Source organism: Balaenoptera physalus (assembly GCF_965194825.1).
Source record: "Balaenoptera physalus genome assembly, chromosome: 7".
NCBI classification, from domain to species: Eukaryota; Metazoa; Chordata; class Mammalia; order Artiodactyla; family Balaenopteridae; genus Balaenoptera; species Balaenoptera physalus.
In genome coordinates, this window is record NC_138886.1 from 46,097,327 (window position 1) to 46,116,303 (window position 18,977).

Genomic DNA, 18,977 nt, shown 5'->3' on the forward strand with positions numbered 1-18,977 from the left:
ATTTATTTATTTATTTTTGGCTGTGTTGGGTCTTCGTTTCTGTGCGAGGGCTTTCTCTAGTTGCGGTGAGCAGGGGCCACTCTTCATCGCGGTGCGTGGGCCTCTCACTGTCGCGGCCTCTCTTGTTGCAGAGCACAGGCTCCAGACGCGCAGGCTCAGCAGTTGTGGCTCACGGGCCCAGTTGCTCCGCAGCATGTGGGATCTTCCCAGACCAGGGCTCGAACCCGTGTCCCCTGCATTGGCAGGCAGATTCTCAACCACTGCACCACCAAGGAAGCCCTTCTAAATTTTTAGAAGATATATTTCAAAGCATGACTATTAGTATAACATTACTAATTTCATTATTTAAGGAATTCTACATTTTGTCAATGATCAGTCATGGTATGAGTTATAAGTATTTCCAGAGATTGGGTTTCAGCATCAATTCCTAACTCCCATCCTTATAATAAAAAACCCAGAAATATTAAAAATCAATAATATTTTGACCCATCATTGAACAAAGATCACAGGGCAAGCTGAAACCCCCAAATTTAGAGAAACATTCACATCCAGAAAGACTTAGCTCCAGAGATTTGCTTACCTGGAGAACAAAATATGAGAATCCTTAAACTAGTAGGAACATTTAAATGGTAATCTTGAGGAACTGCTGGAGGCAGAGTGCAGGCTAGCTTGAAAGTGAGAAACTCTTGGGGACTGCAATCATAAGAGGGCCCCACACTTATTCATACCTTTACTCCAGGAACCCACCAAATTCTCCTGGTGAGAACATGAGAAGGATTCCTTGATGGTGCTAGCTGGGAAATTGGGAGAATAGCCATCTTGAAACCCATCCAGAATCTTAACAAATGCTTAATATCTAGGGAAAAAGGATTCATAAGGAGACAATTCTGAAAACTTTTCCCAGTTGAAGGAAGGGAATATAGAGGCACGGAATATACAAGATGAATCATTGAGTGTTTTGTCATGCCAAAATGTAAGACAGTACTCAAAAAAAAAACAAAACAAAACAGTGGGGATATGTCAAAGGTCACAGGAACCAACTGAAAAAACTCTCAGTGGTTCTAAACTGGACCAATTTGAGCAATAAAATAAATATGGTAGATTTGGATTCTAGCCCAAAGTATAAAATAAACATCCTTTTGCTGGACTGATGTAAATAAATGATTAAACAAAAAGATACATGAGAAAGAGAGACAAATCTCCAATGCAGAAGATTTCCAAATAAATTATGTAGCTACTGTCTTCCCAAGGAGGTGAAGGATAAAGTCTCACCCCTCATGTGTGACCCTGATCAACATGGGTTTGAACTGCACAATTCCAGTTATACATGGATTTTTTTCAATAGTAAATACTATGGTTCTACATGATCCAAAGTTGGTTGAATTCTTGGATGCAGAACCATAGATAAGGAGGAACTGCTGATATGGAGGAACCACAAATACAGAGGGCCAACTGTAAGTTATAGGCAGATTTTCGACTGTGCTAAGGACCAGCGGCTCTTATCCCCACATTATTCAAGAGTTAACTGTAGTAACTTCCTACTAATGAGTATATCATGGAAAGAAAGAAGAAAAGTTTCAAGTGGGAAAAAAACCTAACAAACACTACCTCTGCCAGGAAAAAAAGATTAATATCAGGAATAAAGTCATGTTAATAGCATGTGCCCTTGATATGATGTGATGAGAATGGCAATTTACATCTTTGGTCTTCCTTACCAAATCCATAAACACTGTGGAACCATGAGAAAAACATAAAACAAGCCCAAACTGAAGGACATTTTATGATATACTTGATGACTACTCCTCAAAACTCTCAAAGTAATCAAATAAAAAAGGAAAGTCTAAGAAACTCTCATAATCTAGAGAAGCCTGAGGAAACTAAATATAATGTGATATCCTGGATGCAGTCATGGAGCAGAGAAAGGACATGAGGCAAAAACTAAGGAAATTTGAATAAAATATCAACCTTAGTTAATAATAATGCTTCATTAGTTGTGAGAAATGTAATGGTAATTTCAACAATAGAGAACCTGAGTGTGAGGTATATAAGGAGTCTAATATTTCTGCAACTCCTAAACTTTCCTAAAATAAAAAAATATATTTAAAAGTTGTTTCTATCTGATTTTCTTTTCTGTAGTTTTTTTTAAACACTGTTCTATTTGCTGTATTAATATTTTCATTGTAGATTCTAACCTGTATCAACTTAAATTTCCTAATTTGTGTTTATTGGTATTATGACATTGAATTCAAATTTGTCTTTATCTTTAATCTTTCTTCATTTGACTTAGTCTTAGAGAATTCCTTTAAGTTTAGTGTTCACTAAATATCTCACAATAATGGTATTTTTTAACATCTTAATGTAATAGACATTGTACAAAATAGAAACTCTGTCCTTTGGTAGAATGATTAGTAGCAATTTACCGACCAAGAACAATAATGCTTAAAATTGTTTTAGAGGCTCTTTTACATTGAGACAAACATAAGAATATAGAATTACATAAAAGAAATATATGAAGGCATTATGTACCCTTAAGAAAGAAGGCTTTTCTATTCTTCATTATTTTTCTGATGTTGCGCACTAGACTTAGATTTGGGAATCCCAGTCTATTCTTAACCTGAGAGCATAGTTCCTAAAATCCTTAATTTTCTAATGATATTTTTTAATCCTAAAGTTTTTATGGTTAGAAAGTATCTTCATTTCATGGAATTACCATGGTCTAAGTAGTTTTACAATATTGTAACAAAAGGACTAGTAGCTATTTCTTCATTTTTCAGGGAAAAAAAATGTAGAAACTAGACGAGTGTCAGAATCACCAAATTCACAATCATACAAAGCACAACAAAATTCCATTGCTCTAGACATAAATGTCACATGCTATGGTTGTAAATATTTGGTTAAAACAAATCAGAATTATTCATGAAAAACATATTAGGGTGATCTTGGAGAACCTAAGCAAATTTTTTTTTTTAAACTCAAAAAACATTTTTTCATTTAAAAAAAAGTATTTAGAACACATAAAACAAGGCAGTATTCATCCTTTTCTCCCATCTTCTGGTACGGGATCCGTTGGTGGCTCCTCCACGGTTGCACTGTTGCTCTCCAAGCCCGTGTTACTATCACTGGTCCCTTCCTCTGCCAGACTGTCCACCCCCTCCTGCCCGCTCTCCTTGTCCTCAGGAGTAGACATGCCTTCTTCACCATTCTGTTGGCTTTCTGTCGTTTCTTCAAGGAGTGTCTCCTCTGTGTCCTTTAGGACGCTCTCGTCTTCTTTCTTTTCTTCGGTCTTATTAGCTGCTGGCTCCTCCTCAGGAACAGTACTGCTCTGGCTGCGCTCAGCTTGCGCTGCTGCCTCTTTCTCCCTTTCTTCCTGCTTTTTGTGAGCCTGTTCCTCAGCCTGTGCAATTTCAGCTGCAGTTTTTTCCATATCCACTTCTACTTTCAAACCACACAAGCTTTTAAGTTCATTGTTAAATGAATCTGTGCTTTCCAGGCATTTCCTCTTCTTTTCTTGATGTCACTCCTCTATCTGAAGAAGTTCAGCTTCTAGTTTTCACTGATGAACCATTAAGGACTGGTCCTGTCGTTTGAGGACCTGCATTCTAGCTGTTACGACAACTGACCGAACGTCTGGCACCACACTCTCACTTAGGATTTCACGGATGAGGCGGTGGTTTCTCTGGAAACGGGCTATGGCTGTTTGCTTCATTGAAAAGCCATCATCATAATCATCGGATCTTCAGCAGGCTGAATGCTCATGTAAGGTTTTCCTTTCTCCATGCGAGACTGTCTCTGTCAACTTTCTTCCTCTAAAGCAGCTTCTGCACGACTTTTTGCACTTAATCCAGTATATCCTGTGGGCTTGCATAGCATCTTGTCTTAGTAGATATCCATATCTACTTGCTTCATGTGTGTTCCTTAACTACTTAACCAATAAGACAGAGTGGGTTTGATATCTACATTTTTTAATTCCCACACATCACATTATAAACTATTATATATTCAGTATAGGTTTGCAAAATAGCTGTAAAGCTGAATTCAAGGGTAATATAATATTACATAAATAACATAATATCACATTTATTTCTAAAATGCTGTTACTTGCTTGTATCAGAGCTACTAATAAAAATTTTAAAGTGACTGCAGTGAATTTCTGATAGTTTTTTTTTTCCTACATAAACTCTTTGATAAATTTATTAATGAACCATGAAATGTCCAAAAAGCAGATCTTCCAAAAGACAAGTAGCAAGCAAAGCCTGGATAATCTACAAACTAGGTAAACAATTGTAAATAAACATATGTAAAGCCTTCATACTTGACTGTAATAATCATAGATGCCTTTATTAAAGTACCTTTTTAATGATCAATTTATGTTGTCTGAGACTATATGGAAATACATGCATAGTACTAAGATAAATTTCTAACCAGCTTCCCTTCCAGAAGCCAGTCTGCATGTTGCTGCCACATTGCTCTTCTTTAAAAAGCCTCCATCATTAGTGAACATAAATCAGTTGAGAGATTGCCATGTTCAAGCACTGTGTCAGGGCTTAAGGGAAATAAAACGTGTATTAATACATAGTTCTTACCTTTATTAAAATAGTTCAGTATTCTCAGGTTTGCAATTTTCTAGCTAACTCTCAGTTCCTTGTCTGTAAAGTGGTGACTGTAATAGTACCTACCTGACTACCTCATTTATTCATTCATTCATGCACTCAAATCATTCTTTTTTTTCATAGCACTAGTATATTCCGGTCACTGTTTTCTTACTCTGAATATAACAGTAACTAAGAAACATAAAATTCTTGACATTGTGAAACTTCTAGTGAATGAAACAGACAATATTCAAATAAACAAATAACTATAAAATACAATTTTGGGTAGAGATAAATTCTAGGAGAAAAATAAAGTCAGGCAAACAACTAGATATTAAATATGAATGGGGGACTGTTTTTGAAAGGGTAGTTAAGAAGGCCTGTCTAAGTAACACCTAAATAAAATGAAGAAGCAAGCAATGATCACCTGTGTGTGAGGAACATTTCAGGAAGAACTAGCAAGATGCAATGCCTCTGAGATAGAAATAAGCTCAGTATGGTATATTTTTGCTTGAGGAATAAAATGGAAAGTCAAGACAGCAGGAATGAAATGAATCAAAGTGGGGAGAGTGGGAGATGAACCTGGAGTCATGGCCAGAGCCAGCTCATAGAAGCTTTAAGGGCAATGGTTAGAGATTTGGACCTTACTAGAAAGTCTCAGAAGAGCTTCAAGAGGAAATAATTTCATGATTTCACTTTTTGTTTTTTTAAAGATAATTATTGTTGATATGTATAGCACAAGCCATAGATGGTGTATATATAGCACAAGCCATAGGTAGTGTATCACCTGGAGTTCTTGCTGGACACAAATGCCACACTCAATTTAGCTACTTTGTGGAAAGCTTAATAAAAGGACTGTTTATAAAGACAACAAATTAGTAAACTATAGAGCAATAAAATAGGGCCAATACTTGGGAGCTTTTACCACTACTGGACCCAGAAGCACAGAGGAGTGGAGCAGTTAGTGAAATGGGGAAAGAAAGAGCTGTGTGAAGAGGAGTGTCTGATAAAAATTAAGACCTTAAATTCAGGGACTGGTCAACCTCAAGTCACTCTGCATGGAAAGGTCTTGTTCCTAACTCCTGCTGTTGCCCCACCCACACACTCACCATTGGCCAAAACCAAATGCAATCTAGAATACAAGGGAGCCTGATGATTCAGTCTGTTCAGGTCAGCTTAGAGAGGTTGAGAATGGTGGTGAGTGGAAGATGGAAGCTTTTCAGTACTGGAGCAGGATTGAAAGAAGAGGACCTGTTTACAGAAACTTGATAAGTTCTAGGCAAGATTTTGTAGTGGCTTCGATAAATCCAGTAAGAATCTAGGTGGTAAGAAGTGGTGAGACACTGTGATGGTACAAGCAGAACTTACTGATGGTAAATGTGAAAGAAAGAGGAATCAAGGTTCATTGCTGGTTTTCAGTTTGAACTACTGGACAGACTGTATGCTGTTTGGTGATATGGTAAGAGAGAAGGTATAGGAATGTACTTTGATAGGGGAGACAAAGAGAGGATCTCCTTTGAATAGTTTAAATTAGACATCCAAATGGAGGTTCTGAGCAGGTGGTTGAATATTTTAGTCCATAGCTCAGCAGAGAGATTGGAGTTGGATATGTAAATCTTCGAGTCACAAGTACATAGATAGTATTTAAAACTATCACAGTGAGTATAAATAAAGAAGAGCAAGAGTCCAAGGTTGGGACATTACAAGAATTAGGGATTGAGACGAGGTAAAAAAAATTTGAAAAAGAAACTGAGAAAGAATATACATGATATGGGAGGAAAATCAGGTCCCAGAGCCAGAAAGTAAAGAGCTTCAAGAAAGAATTGTTTTTACAAGTAAAGAGAACAGGCCTAAAATACAATTGGCATGACAAAGAAAAAAAAATAAAAGTCACCTACTATCATTATCGCAAAGCTCACACTTTGGATTTAGCTAAATTATTTTTAATCCAATTTCTGGTCTTTGGTATATGCTTCACCTGGGGCTATTTTCTAACCATCAGTTTCTTCAGTAGCATAATAGTGGAGGCTTGAGTGTAAGTTCTTTCCTCTTGGATTTTAGCAAAGTAAAATAAGATTATGAGTGTAAATGTATTAGATGAGTTTTATAAAATATTTTCCAAAGAATTCAGAAAAAGTACAACTTATTTCTGATTTGGGAATTAAGAACAAATTTATCATGGAAGTTGCCTTTGGGATGAAAAGTGATTCTAATTTTGCTAAGCAGTGGGGAAAACAAAGAATTTTGAGCATAGGAAAAAATACGAGCAAAGATCCAGCAATTATAAAGTATGGGTCTCATTTAGAAGAATAGCAAGTTGTGATGTTTTCTGGAAATTAGGTGTGAATAGTGAATAAGCCTGGGGCCATCTGTTGGGAAAAATCATAAATGACAGGCTAAGGGATTTGGATTTTGTATTGCAGACAATAGAAAAACCATGCATGGTTATTGAGTAGGTGACTGATTACTGGTCAGACTGGGCTTCAATGATTAATATAGCTGTGATGAGTAGGAAATATTGGAATAAGGAATGGTAGGTGTTTCATTGGATTTACAGTTAAAGTTTTAAACATTTTATTCATTTATTTTGGAAAAATAAGTGACATATACTTAGCACATTTCACTGGGCATACGAGTGCATGTTAAATATCCAGCCTCATTTTTCTATGTAGGCAAGAGAGGATCTCAAGTCCAGAGCTTTTCTAGCCTTTGTTATGAAAGTTCCTCATTACCTGATGGAATCAGAATGCTAGAGATTGCCTATATTCATGCATGCCTGACAAGGTATTCAAGAAAAAATGTATCATTTTTGTTTGAATAGGGTGAAGCCAGCACCATAGTAACGTGTAAATATGTAGTAAGAGGTGAAGTAACTCATTTTGAAGAGAGTGGTGATCATGTTGCTAATTGTCCAAAAACATAATATTGTACTCCACGAATCTAACTAAGCCATTGCCCTTGATATAAGGCTGATATAGTGGAATAAACCACCTATTCGAAAGGCAATTTTTGTGCTGCCATAGATGAGGAAATGCTAGGAAAATCATTTGTCTTAATATGGGCTCGTATGCTCATCTATACAGAATGAATTAGATTAGTGTCTTTATTATAGACTCTCAATACAATATGTTATAATTTTTTTTTGGATCCGTGTTTCTCAGTCTTAACCATGCAATCCTTTTAAAATACAAAATCTAGAGCTATTATTGGCACTAGTATCCTGCAAATACATTTTATGAAATATTGCTGTAGGCATTTGTCAAGGCCAGATGGAACAAGGAAAGTACACGGGCCTTATACTGATTTTATATCCTGGCTCTACCATTTATCAGATAATTAGCTGTGACCTCCTGACTTAATCTATATGACATTCCATTTGCTCATCTGTAATATGTTGACTAATGTTATCCATTCTGCTAAGCATCTTAAAAATCAGACTTAATGTACTAAAATCACTGCCTGATACTCACGTGGTTGTTGTACCAAGCAGTCAATAAAGGGTGGCTATTTTATTATTATTATTATTGTTATTATATTAATATTATATTTACTCAAGCTTAAGTGCATTGATTTCAACCATAATATGGAAGATTAAAGATTTAAGATTTATCCATGAATTGTTAACATCTTTATTGAAATACAATTCATATACCACAAAATGCGCCATTCAAAGAGTACTGTTCCATGGGTTTAGTACAGTCATAGATTTAGGCAACCATCACTACATCTAAGTTTTGAACATATTCATTATTCCAGAAAAAAACCCTGTATCTCTTAGCAGTCACCACCCATTTCCTCCCAATACCACCCCAACCCTAGTGAACTATGAGTTTACTTTCTGTCTTTATAGATTTGCCTATTCTAGATATTTCATTTAAATGGAATTATAAAATACACAATGTTTTGTTACTAGTTTCTTTCACTTATTACAATACTTTCAAGATTCACCCATGTTGTAGTATGTATCAGTACTTTGTCATTTTTTATTTGTGATATATTCCATTGTGTGGATGTACCACTTAACGTTTAGACATTTATCAGTTGATGGACATTTGTCTTGTTTCTGTTTCTTAGATATTATAAGTAATTCTGTGAACTATCATGCTCAAGTATTGTGTGGAATAATTTTTTATTTTGCTTGGTCACATACTTGGGAATACAGTTGGGGTCACATGTTATTTCTGTATTTAACGTTTTGAAGAAAGGTTTTCCAAGTCATCACCTCATTTTACATTCCTACCAGCAGTGTATGATACACCAGCAGTGTATGTGTTAACTTCTCCACATCCTCTCTAACATTTGTTACTGTCTGTTTTTTATTATAACCATCCTAGTCAATGTGAATTAGTATTGCACTGTAATTTCAATTTCCATTTCCCTACTAACTAATGGTGTTAAATAACTTTTCACGTGCTTATAGGCCATCTGAATATATTCTTTGGAAAAATATCTATTTGAAGCTTTAGCCCATTTTAAAATTGGGGTAGTTTTCTTTTTATTATTGATTTGTAAGAGTTCTTTATACCTTTTGGATGCAAGTCCCTTGTTAGATATTTTCTCCCATTCTATGGTTTGTATTTTCACTTTCTTTATGGTGTCCTTTAAAACATGAAAGTGTTTAATTTTGATGAGCCCAGGTTACTTATTTTTCCTCTTGTCATTTGTGCTTTTGTGTCTTAAGATACCATTACTTATCCCAAGGTCATAATGATTTATGCATATGTTTTCTTCCAAGAATATAGTTTTAGTGGTAAATTTAGTATATAATCCAGTTTGAGTTAATTTTTTTATACTGTGTGAGATAAATGTCAATCAAATTCATTCATTTTCATGAAGATATCTAGCTGACCCTGCACCATTTTTTGAAAAGACTTTTCTTTCCCTATTTGATAGTCTTGACATTGTTGAAAATCAGTTGATGATAAATGTAAGGATTATTTCTGGACTTTCAAATTTTTTTAAAAATTAATTAATTAATTAATTTTTGGCTGTGTTGGGTCTTCGTTTCTGTGCAAGGGCTTTCTCTAGTTGCGGCAAGTGGGGGCCACTCTTCATTGCGGTGCGCAGGCCTCTCACTATCGCGGTCTCTCTTGTTGCGGAGCACAGACTCCAGACGCACAGGCTCAGTAGTTGTGGCTCATGGGCCTAGTTGCTCCGCGGCACGTGGGATCTTCCCAGACCAGGGCTCGAACCCGTGTCCCCTGCATTGGCAGGCAGATTCTCAACCACTGCACCACCAGGGAAGCCCTGGACTTTCAATTTTATTCCATTGGTCTATGTCTGTCCTTGTGCCAGTACCATGCTGTCTTGATTACTGTAGTTTTTAAACTAAGTTTTGAAATCAAGAAGTCTGAGTTTTCCAATTTTGTTCTTTTTCAAGATTGTTTTGACTATCTTGGCCCCTTGAATTCCTATATGAATTTTAAAATCGAAGTGTCTATTTCCATAAAAAATAAACCAGTTGGGATTTTAAAAGGCTTTTTATTGAATCTGTAGATCAACTGGAGTATTATCATCTTAATAATATTAAGTTTTCTGATCCATGAGCATAGGATGGCTTTCATTTATTTTAATTGTTAAAAATATTTTTCAACAGTGTCTTGTAGTTTTCAGTGTGTAAGTCTTGCGCTTCTTTGATTAAATTGATTCCTACGTCGTTTCTGATGCTATTTTACATGGAATTCTGTTCTTAATTTTGTTTTTGGATTGCCTACTTTTAGTGTATAGAAATATATTGATTTTTTTATGTTGATCTAGTATCCTGCAAAACTGCTCACCTTTCTATTGATGTGTAGTTTTCTTTCTTTCTTTCTTTCTTTCTTTCCTTCTTTCATCTATCTGTCTTTCTGTTTTTTCTGTGATGTCTTTGTCTGGTTTGGATGTCAGGGTCATACTGACCTCATACAATAATTTGAGAAGTTTAAAAGAGTTTGTGAAAAATTAATATTAGTTCTCCTTTAAATGTTTGGTAGAATTCATTGGTAACGCCATCTGGTACTGAGTTTTTCTTTTACGAAATATTTTAAATACTAATTCAATCTCTTTACTTATTACAGATCTACCAGATGTCTTTCTAGAATTTTTTTTCATCTGAGTTATCTAATTTGTTGGCATATAGTTGTTCATAGTACATCTTACAATTGTTTTTTAATCTCTGTAAGGCTGGTCATGATGCCCCCAGTCTCATTTGTGATTTGAATAATTTGTATCTTTTCCCTTCTGTTCTTAAGCAGTCTAGTTGAAGGTTTGTCAACTTTGCCTATCTTTTTAAATAGGCAATTTTTAGATTTGTTGATTTTCTCTATTGTTTTCTATTCTCCATTTTATTGATTTCTGTTCTAATCTTTATTATTCACTTTTTTCTCTTTGTTTTCCATTCAGTTTGCTCTTATTATTCTAGTTTCTTAAATTGGAAGGTTATTGATATGAGACCTTTCTCTTCTTTTTTTAAATATAAGTGGTAAAAGCTGTGAATTTCCATCTAAAACACTCCTTTAGCTGCATCTCATCAGCTTTGGTAAAATTGTGTTTTTGTTTTCATTCTTCTCAAAGTATTTTCTATTTTCCTTGTGGTTTCCTTCTTGACTGATTGCTTATTTGATAGTGTATGGCGTAATATCCACGTATTTGTGAATTTTCACTATTTCATAAAAATTTTATAATTGCTGATTTCCATTCAATTTCCTTGTAGTCATAAAACATACTTTAAAAAATAAAAATAAAACAACTTTTTATCATTTCAAACAAATGTAGTGACGTTTGTTTTATGGCATAATGTACGATCTATATGCTGGATAATATTTCATGTACACTTGAAAAGAATGTGCATTCTACTATTGTTGGATAAGGTGTTCTGTAAATGTCTATTAGGTCTAGTTATTGTGCTTTTCAAGTCTTTTATATCTTGTTGAGCTTTTGCTAGTTTTATCCTTTATAGAAAGTGTTGTATTCAAATCTCCAATTATTATTGTCTATTTCTTCCTCAGTTCTGTCTGTTTTTGCTTAATGTAATTTGGAGAGCTGTTTCTAGGTAGACACGTAATTGTCATAATCCTTTTGTCCTTATGAAAAGTCTCTACCTGCAGAAACACTGTTTTGTTTTAAAGTGTATTTTGTCTGAATTAATATAGCCACTCCAGCTCTCTTTTGTTTACCATCTTAGTCTATTCAGGCTGCTGTAACAAAATATCATAGACTGAGTTGCTTATAAACAACAGAAAATTTATTTCTCACAGTTTGGAGACTAGAAGTCTGAGTTCAGGGTTTCAGCATGGTCAGGTGAGGGCTGTCTTCCAGGTTGCAGACTTCTCATTGCATTCTCACATGGAGAAAGGGGCTAAGGATCTCTCTGGAGCCTCTTTCATAAGGCACTAATCCCATTCATGAGGGTTCCACTCTCATGAATAAGACACCTCCCAAATGCTTCACTTACTAATACCATCACCTTTGGAAGTTAGGACTTCACCTTATGAATCTGAGGGGGACGCAGACATTTAGACCATGGCAGTTACTACTTGGATAGTATATTTCTTTCATTTTTTCACTTTCAAGCAATGTGTCTTTTAATATAGTGTATCTTGGCCTTTTTTCCCCTCATTTCATCAATCTCTGTCTTTTGATTGGAGTGTTTAATTCATTTACATTTAAGGTAATTACTGAGATGATAGTATTTATGTCAGGCATCATGCTATTTGTATTCTGTATGTTCTATATGGCTTTTGTTCATCTATTCCTTGATTATTATAAATTTAGTATTAAATAGACACTTTTTCATATATCATTTAAATTTCTATGTATCATTTAAATTTCCATGTGTGTGGTTTTTTAATTATTTATTTTCTCGGTGGCTGATCTGTAGATTACAATTAGCATCTGAATTTATAATAGTCTAGTTCAGATCAATACTAACTTAATTTCAATAGTATACAAGACTTTGACCCAAGATACTTTTCTTCCCTCTCCCCATCTTTGTATTATTATTGTCATGCAAATTATATCCTAATATATTATAAGCCCATGAATACAGTGTTATAATTATTGTTTTATGTAGTCATTTTTTAATCAGATAGGAGAATACAAAAGTTACAAACAAAAGTATGTTTGTACTCTCCTTTTATATTTACCTATATAGTTACCTTTTATGAGTGTTTGTTATTTCTTTGTGTGAATTTTAGTTACTATGTAGTTTCCTTACATTTCAACCTGGTATTTCATGGAAGTCTGTTAGCAACAAATTCTCTTAAATTTTTGCTAATCTAGAAGTTTCTTTATTCCTTTTTCATTTATGAAGGATAGTTTTGCTGGATATAGAATTCTTGGTTGACAGTCTTTTAATTTCTACACTTCGATGTGTTATCCTATTATCTTCTGGCCTCTGTGGTTGGGAAGTCAGGTGTTAACCTTACTGAGAGTTTCTTGTATATAATAAGGTATATTCTTCTCTTGCTGCTTTCCTAAGTTTCTGCTTTTCTTTGAATTTTGTCAGTTTGACTATGATAAGTCTAGGTATGAAGCTCTTTGAGTTTATGCTACTTGGAGATCATGGAGCTTCTTAAATGTAGATTCACACCTTTCATCAAATTTGGGAAGTTTTTGGCCATTATTTCTTCAAATATTCCCTCAGCTCCTTTTTCTCTGTCTGTTGTTATATGTGTTAGTATGTTTGACAGTGTCACACATCACTGAGGCCCTGTTCAGGTCACCTCACTTCTTTCCTTTCTGCTACTCAGACTGCATAATCTCTACTGACATCTTTTAAAGTTCACTGATTCTTTCTTTTGGTGGATCAAATATGTTGTTGAGAATCCGTATTTCAGATTTCAGCTATTGTACTTTTTAACTCCAAATTTCTTTTTGGTTTCATTTTATAATTTCTATCACTTTATTGATATTCTCTATTTGATGACAGGTTGTTATTATACTTTCTTTACTTTTTAAAATATGGTATTTTTTAGTTCTTTGAGCATATTTATGGTGGTTCATTTAAAGGCTTTAACTACTACCTTCAAAATCCAGCCCTTCTCATAAAAACTTTCCATTGTCTACTTTTACTTTTTCTTTTTTCTATATGGCATACTTTCCAATTATTTTGTATGACTTGTATTTGACATTGAAAACTGGTTATTTTAGATAATATAATGTAACTTTGGTTTCAGATTCTTCCTCATTCCCCCAGAGGTTTTTTTTTTTTTGATGCTATTTATGTTGTTGTTTTTTCATTGTTTTGTTGTTGCTGCTTTTCAAATAACTTTCTCAGACTAGATCTGTAGATTTTTATATTCCCTGTGTTGTGCAGTCACTGAAATCTACTAGAATTTTTTTAAGTTCTTGTTTTAATTTTAAGCCTAACTTCCTAAATTCAGCCCAGGGTCAGTATAATTTAGTCAGTGATTGGTCAGAAGATTTTCCAAATCAGATTCTCAGAAACAGTGATTGATCAGAAGATTTTCTAAAATACCTTACCTTTATTTCTTTCACTCTCTGTCAAAAGAATTTGTGTGAGAAGGTATGATTTAAACTTCAGGCAGTTTACAATACAGCTTTAACTTTCACTTCCTGCTTACATAGGGCCTCAACACCTCAACGTCTGCTAGAGATGTGTGGGGCTTTCTATTTTTTCCCAAGTCTGTCCTGGGCATTTACATAGCCTTGTGCACATATGCTGCCTTTAAGATTCCTGTGGGAGTTTTTCAAAGTTCCCTGTGATCATTTCATTCAGAAATTCCTGGCAGAGATCTTGTTTGATTGCCTGAAATCACAGTCTTAGACACCAGTGATATTGCCAGCAAAACTGTATTGTTTTGGTAATATCCTTGACATAGAACTTTGTTGAACTCTGAATTAAATCAAATAGCCATAACACCCCAGAAGGGATATTTTCCAGGGAGCTTCAAATTTGGGCACAATATTGACTGTGCTTCTGGGGATGTTACATTTAACAGAATTACAGAATGGTTCAGTGGGTCAGTCCTTTCTGTTGGCTGAAAGAAAACTGTTTTTTTGGGAGGTAGGTTGTTTGTTTATTTTATGATTACTGTGTCACTATGCTAGGGAAAGAGGAAGTTAAAGCATCACAGATCCTGCTGTGCTACTAAGGTTGGCAGTTGCTGTTTGATAGAAGATTTCCAGTTTGTTCTGTAGTTTTGGGTAATTTCCAGAGTTCTGAAATAATTTTAGGGCTTTTGCTAGTATTTTCATTGTTTTTTGTGGGAGGACTATGACTGAGGTCCTCACTTCACCATTCCCAAAGTTGATCCCCCATGAATTGTTTTTAAACGTCTGTTCTCATTTTCTTAGAAACTTTCACATTATTATTTTACCTTGCTGTATATATGTGTAAAACTCTCCACCTTGTGTAGATTTTGTCTTACTTCTGGCACTGACAGTATGTAGGTGGTACTGAAAAAGACCTGTATACCTTCCCTCTCATCTCATACCCTGACATGTGAAATCAGGAAAAATGACATCTAGACTAAAGAATAATAGAATCATAAATGTATTTAAGTTGTTGGAGTACATACATATGTATTTTTTCAAATCTTGAGTATAATATTAATGATCACTATAATATAATGTGAAAGAAAAAAGATTCTCATATGTTCAAATATTATGCCCATATCTACCTTGTTACACTAAACAAATTACAAATGACATGTGTAGGAGAAGGAAAAAAAAAAGATTTCATGCTGAATAGATGTGCTGGTGTTTTATCTAGGGTTCCTGTATAATATGGAATATTTCATGCTAAGTAGGACTGGTCTTTTGGAAATAGGATGTTTGGTAGCCCTAAAGGGGCTTTCCTTGTCACGGCAGTCACATGCAGGTCAAATTGCTCAAATTATAATTTTTCTTTCAGCCAAGGAAAAATGACATAAGAGGTTGGAGAACACTCCATTCCTCACTGGGCCTTGAGTGGTACTTATCTAATGGTCTCATATATGCAGATTAGCATTTGATTAAGAAGAAAGGGGTTGGATTTGAACTGTAGAGCCCATCTTCAATTTTTATGGAAACAATATAAACCAATAGTGTATTAGCTTATTATTAATATATCTTTATGAAACAAGTTTGAAATATGCTTATTAATAAAGGTTTATACTTTGATATTATGTTTTTCTTCCTTTTATGTGGTAGTAGTAAGTCATTCTGCTGATTAGTTCATTTGTGTAAAATACTTAAAACTAAATAGTCATGATCAAGTGCTAAATATTTCATAGTATATACTGACTCACACTTGTCTAATACAAAATTTAAAAATATTCACCTCTAAAATGTTTGGCTTACCAAGCTTAATGATGTAAAATTAATGACTTCTTATAATACCAAGTCCCCATAAAAATAATTTAGTTATTATTAGAAAAAATTTGCATACACTATTAAGTATATAAGATGAGAAAAGAAAACCTAGAAATGGTAGTATATACTTATAAAATTCCATAGATATAGATGTTACAAAATGGTAAGATAAAAAGTTTCAGAAATTAATAGAATATATTATAAAATATAAATTTAGTTTGTTGAATTGATCCAGAATCAGGCAGATAAAGCATTTAAATTATGTAAAGTATAAATTCATTTCAGTTAGTCTTTCTTAAAATCTGTCTAATGGTTTGATAATCTGCACTTGTTGGACTTAATCAGATCAGGCATCTGTTCTTCTTAAAGGAAATGGCCCTTTCATACTGAGGTTTACAGTCTCTTAGCTATGCCTTTAAGAGGACTCACAGACATCATAAATGTTCTTCTGCAATCTCTGTCAAAATCCATCTGGACAATGGATGAGTCTTAGCCATCAATTAAACCTTTATCTAATCATTTCATATAAAAGCTGTGTAGTTACAACTTCTTTATTTTGTAAGTGTGTCCTGGAAGCATCTTTCATAAATCCTGCTTTTAGCACTCCTCTTAAAGGCATATCTTCCTCCTTCCCTAGCTTATCAGGATCTGTCTTTGCCAAGAATGTTTTTCACTTTTTTTTTCTGTGTTTTGCCTCTGTATTAATTAGGATTGGTGAATTATTCTGCTGTAGCAAACAATCCTACATTTTAGTGACTTAAAACTACAAATGTATATTTTCCCCATTAAGTTATATATCCATTGTAGGTGAACAGAAGGATATGCTCACTATAATCATTCAAGGATCAAGGATATCAGGGACTGTCTCGAATGCAGCTAGTCATGGTAACAAATGGAAACAGAGATCTCTGGAATGTCTCACAGAGACAAATAAATACTCAACCAAAAGAAGCACACCTCCTTTCCACTCCCAACTCCTTGTTTAGCACTGAGGCTAGGGAGGAGAGAATAAGTGCAATCCTATTACACACCCTGAAAATAGAGCATGAAATGTTAGGGGGCAGAGGGAGAGCAGGATTGGGGTGTACCAGAGTCTCTCTTCACAACTGCAATACACACAAGCATCAATTTGGAGAAAAGCTACATCATTTAGAAAAAACACAGGTTACTCCGGACATGCGTGTTTTAAATTTAGTAAATTACTTATAAATCTATTATGTTCTTATTATGTACTTATGAATTTTTTCAACTCTTAGGTGAGATTATTATCTTTAATCAGAAGCTATTTGAACTGTGTGCAATATATCCTTAGATTTTCAAGTGAAAATATGCCAAGGAAACACTGTTTTTAGTTCAGAGTATCAGTATAATGTGTCTTGTAGAATCACAACTCTTTAATGGAATGTGAATTGTGGGCAGGAAAATGATATGTATAGCTAGCAAATCAAGGGGGAAAATGGATTTTAAATTATATTGGGAAAATAAGAGAGAGCCAAAGGAATTTGGTTATCTAATAAATGAGGCTGTCCTGGGAAAATGAGAGGTCGTTAAATCTAACTTTGGCCAAAAAAAAAAAGAAAAAAAAAAGATATAGTTCACTTTCTTTATCACTTTAACACAAGCAGTGCAGTGAAACTGTACTATAAAGCTTATTATTACACTATAATGAGCCAAAATTATATTCTGATCAACTTTCTTGAATAGTATATCATAAATTTGGTGTGATAGGATCACTTAAGCCTTAAAATACGTCATCATTGAAGAAAGAGCAGGTCATGGACCTATTCAACATTAATTCCAAATTCTTCCACACTTCAAGCACTCCATCCAAAGCCTTACAGAGGTAAAAAATCATGTTGTCACTATCAGGGTATATGTATATATAATATATGCAATATATAATATATAAATTTCCAAATTATGATATGCCTAATCATCCTGGAAATAAACTTTCGTTAGTATGTACACAATGAAGTTGAAGAAGAAATTGAAGAAATGGTGAGGAAAGGAGGGAAAAATAAATAAAATTTAATGTTTTCATGTCAACCGTCTCTGCAATCACTAACCATAATGGAGAATCATACTCCCAATTATTGTGATAAATCTACTTTACCTTTATAACCATAGCAACATTATCTCCCCATAACAGGGAAGAATTTTCATTTTCATGCCTGTAAGGGTAAGGATGACAAAGTGGTAAGAAGGGAGAGTTTTGCTCAGCTTTGATCTTGACAGTGCTAAGCAGAATCTATTGGAAAGTGGATGTAAATAATGCTGTGCTATCATCACTGCTGATCTGGGAATTGAAAGTGCAACACTTGTTGCTCCCTTAGCCTCCCTTTAGAATAATAGCTTTGGTCTTTTCAAAGCCAAAGGAAACCTAGCTGCAAATACTATAAGACATTTTCCTCTAGAAATCTGCTTAATGTTAAGGGACAGGATTCTGTTTATATGTGAGCAATTGGCTGTATCCAGCAAAAATATTACAGATTACCTTATGGACCTTAATAGAAGATCTGTACTTTTTGTCATTATTTTGTGAGTTCTACTGTAGTCAAGTAATTGCACTATAAAATTTATAATGACATGATGCTATAGAATGTAGAGAAATAATTAGTAGAAGAACTGTAATGATTGTGTACTGATAAACACACAAACACCCAATACATCAGTCTGGGTCCCACAGTAAGCACATGGCACTCTTAATATAGAAAATTTTATTTACAAAGAGATTAATTGCAAAGGGCAGGCATTGGGAAACTACAAGGTCTGGTCAGTGTTCAGTGACCTGAGCCTTCCACCCCCAGGCCTGTGGAGAAGATAGACCTGAACAGAGTCAGCAGCTTTGAGGAAAACAGTGAACATTGCTTGAGGGAGTGAGCCAATCTGACCCAATCTCTTTGGAAGGAAGGCGGAGAATACTCTGCCCTCTCTACTCTCCTCCAGTACTCCATACTTCTGCCAACCAGCCACAGCCCCTACCCCCAACCTTGGCCCAACCTGAAGAGAGAGTATAGGAGGACTCAATTGGTACCTGGTGGACATACACACATACTAACACATACTCAGTCACACACACAAACATACAAATGT

General features: G+C 34.6%; 1 pseudogene across 1 annotated transcript in view; it reads right to left on the bottom strand.

Annotated features, from left to right (window-relative positions):
- LOC309664936 (SWI/SNF-related matrix-associated actin-dependent regulator of chromatin subfamily E member 1 pseudogene) overlaps positions 1-18,977 on the bottom strand; it is a 35,188-nt pseudogene continuing 16,211 nt past the window's right edge. Inside the window, exon 1 of the transcript in view lies at positions 1-18,977. This exon is cut by the window's right edge and continues 16,211 nt beyond it. The product of the transcript in view is annotated as an SWI/SNF-related matrix-associated actin-dependent regulator of chromatin subfamily E member 1 pseudogene (transcript).